We start from the raw sequence: 4,585 nt of genomic DNA, 5'->3' as shown, positions 1-4,585 counted from the left end.
CCTTCATCCTCCGCCTCCTGAGACTAATTTTTTTTTCCTAAAGAGTTATTTATTTATTATGTATACAGTGTTCTGCCTGCATGTGTGCCAGCACGCCAGAAGAGGGCACCATACCTCACTATAGATGGTTGTGAGCCACTATGTGGTTGCTGGGAATTGAACTCAGGACCTTTGGAAGAGCAGCCAGTGCTCTTGACCTCTGAGCCATCTCTCCAGCCCAACTAATTTTTATGAATTAACTTTCCCTCACTCTCTCTCTCCCCATCTTCTCTCTCTCTCTCTCTCTCTCTCTCTCTCTCTCTGTATGTGTCTTTGGATGCACATACACACAAGCACATACATGAATTTCTTAAAGAGGCCAAAAGGGGGCTCTGGGTCAGCTAGGACTGGAGTTACAGGTGGTTGTGAGCTGCTGGAATGGGTGCTGGGAACTGAGCTCAGGTCCCCTGAAAAGGCACTCTTAACCACTGACTTGTATCTCTACAGCCCCAGATGTAACTAACTTTAAGCAACGCAAAACTGAAAAAAAAAAAAAAAAAAAAAAAAACATTACAGTCAATGTTGTTTGAATTATTTTCCATAAGAACACAATTGAACATACAGCTGCAATGACAAGAAAACATTCTATAGTTATCAAAATTCAGGAACATGCCCTAGAATGTCAATCACTATATTCAGTTTTTCCTTTTTTAACCCCTCTTCCTTTTTTTTTTTTTTTTAAAGCAAGTCTTGGTTCAAACAAACTTTAGTATACGAAGCAATATGTTTCATTAATTAGTAAAGATTATAAATTATGGAAAGGCTAATGCACTGAATTTAAGATTATCCTCTTTGTTATGTGATAATTTGAAAGATAAACAGTGGCCTGCATGCTCAAGTGCAGTGTTTATGGGAAGGAAAGCTCCACCGGGAAAATTTGGTGGCCCTGCAAGAAGTCAATTTGGCTCAGCTTTTTAAAGCTATAAATTGGCCACTTAGAGATATTAATTTGTATGCTATTGCTAAAACCTTAATTGTAAGAAGTCTTCCGTTCCAGATTAGAATGCAGTGTGACTTTCCATTGCAGCGTGGCAAGCTCACTTTCTTCAGGGGTTCTATACCCAGAAGTCATAGGGATCACATAGAAGTTGTATTTGTAAACTTTTTTTTAAAGAAAGTGTCCATACTGATCTCTATAGAAGCTGATTAATTCCTACTCTCACTGGCAGAGAGAGGGCGCTGCTTTTCTTCCTATCTCGACAGCATTCATTATTGTTTCTTTTCTTCTTTATTTTTTCCAAGACAAGGTTTCTCTGTGTAACAGCCATGGTTGTTCTAGACTCACATTGCAGACCAGGCTGGCCTTGAACTCACAGAGATCCACCTGCCTCTGCCTCCTAAGTGCTGGGATTAAAGTTATGCACCGGTTTCTTGTTTATTTTCTTGATGAACGTCATTCTGACTTGGGTAGCCTGAACTCATAGGGATCATTGTTTGTTTGTTTATTTTTGTTTGTTTTTGAGACAGGATCTCTTACAGCCTAGGCCTTTACCTAAACTGGGATTACAAGTTGGGGATGATGCTGGGGAGATGGCTCAGAGATTAAGAGCACTGACTGCTCTACCAGAGGTCCTGAGTTCAATTCCCAGAAACCACATGGTGGCTCACAAACATCTAAAATGTGATCTAATGTCCCCTTCTGGTGTGCAGGTGTACGTGTAGGCAGATCACTGTATACATAATTAACAAGTTGGGGGTGCCTTGGGCAGCTTCAGTGTAGTTTTGATTTGCATTTCCTTGATGGTTAAGAATGCAGAACATTTTTTTCATGTGTTAATTGACCTTCAGTTTTTTTTGTTTTTTTAAATCAGTATCTCTTCTGTTCATTTGCCTTCTAGTTGGCTGGGATATTTGTTCTTTTACTCATTTTGTTGTTGTTGTTTATTGGTTTTTGTTTGTGTTCTTTATATAATGTAGATATTAGCCCCTTTTCAGATGAATACAATTTTTTTTTTCTCATTTTATAAGCTGTGACTTCATTATGTTGATTGTTTCTTTTGCTGTATGCAAACATTTTAATTTCACTCGGTCCTATTCATCAATTCTTCATCTTATTTCTTCAGTTATTGGGATCCTAGTGAAAAAGTCGGGCCAGTGAGGTTAAGGCCCCTATGCAAGCCTGTGGGAATCTGATGGTGTTTCCCAGAATCCGTATAAAGGTGGAAGGAGAGAAGTTCCACAGAGAAACTTATGTCTGTGCTGATGTCTGCATGTGACCCTGTTTTCCTCTAGTGATATAAACCCTTCCAATGTTAGAAGTCTGTGCCCTCTACAGGAGCTAACTCCATTATTAAGACAGTCCTGTTATAAAGTGTTTGCTTGGGTCGAAAGCAGTATTCCTGTGGCTTGTAATCCTCAAGCTTGATCCTGCCCCCTGAACTACAGAATAAATGGATGCTGTCTTACAAACAGCTCTTTTTAAAAAGAACAGCTCTATTTAAAAACATTTGTCATATTTCTTTATATTATTATTATTAATTTTTTTGATTATCCAAATGACATGTTCTCTGAGTCTCCCCTCTCCTGGTTGCCCTTCTTCAAGCCTATACATTCCGTTACTGTTTTAATAACATCTCTCTGAAAATATGTGACCCAGAACTGAGCACAGTTTTCTTGCTCAGGACACTCTCCTTGTCCTAACAATGCCAATATCACATTAAAATTTTTTTCTTTTTTTAGCAGTCATGTCATCCAGCGGATTCTCACTGAGTCATATCTTAAGAGGGAATCAGAATATCAAAATAGGCTCTAAATTCAGATGATTCTTTATGCAAATATACTTTGGGCCCTTCTTGATTTCTTGCAGGGAAGAAAGGAGAAAGTTTATTTGCATTGCTAACTATACTGATTTTTATTTTTGCCATGTAATGTTAGAACACAGCTGTCAATACCACCAAGGAAGAATCTTAGAAAGGGATGGCACATTTAGAAACTTCATTCTGGCTAAAGGGTGGAGAGAGGAGGAGAGACTGGAACAGGGGCAAGGTGGAATGTCCGGGACAGCCTTAAGTGGCTGATGGAGTGATTAGGATGACAACTGGCAATGGCCTGGATTAGGGAAAAAGCATAAAGGATGAAGAGGAGCCGGATTTCAGACACATAGTAAAATGAGTAGGACTTGACAACTGATTTGTATGGAAATGAACATGAGTGAAGATTGAAACAGGGCTCTCTCTCTCTCTCTCTCTCTCTCTCTCACACACACACACACACACACACACACACACACACACACACACAGCTCTTGACATCCAGATGACCCAGCATTCTGCCCGGGTCTTTCCTGTTGGGCCTAAAGATCTTACAGGATCCCAACATCAGAGTGACTTTCCTGGGACTTGAGTGACATGAGACAACATAGCTTCACCTCACAATTTATCTATGCATAATTAAGAATAGAATTAAAGAAAAATAGGATTACTGTGCCACCACAAAATGACTAATGTCTTTCTTCAGCTTCTTTGGTTTACCCTCCTTGGAGATAGGGTCTATTAGGATTCTTAGTCATAAAATAACCCTGTTCTCTGACTGTATTCAATCTGGAGCTAAGCCTACTTCCTTAAATGCTGTACACTGTCATGCAACTTAATCCCAAATGCAAGCATTCTGCTGAGACACCCCTTGGTTCCCTGTGTTGACTGTTCTCTTTTGCTGCATTGAGTGATAAGCTCATCTTATTCAGCTCCGAATAAGATGCCGAGGCCATGATGTTTTTTCACAGCAATAGAACAATCGTAACTAAGACGCTATGTAATTAACCATCTAGGGCAAATGTTCAGCTGAGGGAGTCTTGGTGAAAATGATTTTAATCAGCATTTGGCTGTGTTGGGGAGATGGATAATAACTATCTCAGTCCATCTTGAATTTTTTAGTTAAATATAGAAACAGTGCAGGGGGCCTAGTCAGAATGCACTCTGGCTGATCGTTGTCTGTAAGGTGGTTTGTCTGGATCCTTATTGGTTGAAGGGGGATATCACTGTGGTGTGATCTTTTTGGGAGACCCTGCTACTCCAGGAATAGAAGGTGGGAGAAGATTTAGGAAAACTTTCAATGACCTTGTCAGGATGTGAGACAGTCCAAGGGCTGATAGGTACCCCACGTACTCTTACCTAGATGTCTTCAGTCTTTTTTATTTTTTTCTGAGACAGGGTTTCTCTATGTAGACCTGGCCATCCTAGAACTGGCTCTGGGACCAGGCTGGCCTGGAACACACAGTGATGGGCCTGTCGCTGCCTCCCAAGGGCTGGGATTAGCCATGGGCCACCTGAGGCCGTTCTCAGAGCACAGGCACCTTTGCATTCACTCCACTGGAGGGAGAGGAGAAGGGTGGGGTGGGAGGAGATTCCACACGGGGCCAATAACTGGGTCTTTGTCTGTAACTCACCCCATCCCTACCCCCAAAGAGATTTCCCTTTGCCTGTTTGACTCTGCTTTCTGTCGCATTTTGCCAAGAGAGAAATCTCACTCCGACAGTGGCTTCCTATGAGTCTGGCTTTAATTTTCATAATCAAAAGCTAATTTTATTTTTATTGTTAAAAGTTAACTT

Source organism: Psammomys obesus, unplaced genomic scaffold, assembly GCF_907164565.1.
Source record: "Psammomys obesus unplaced genomic scaffold, mPsaObe1.curated_primary_1811, whole genome shotgun sequence".
In the NCBI taxonomy this organism is placed as follows: Eukaryota; Metazoa; Chordata; class Mammalia; order Rodentia; family Muridae; genus Psammomys; species Psammomys obesus.
Note: the sequence above shows the minus strand (reverse complement) of the source record.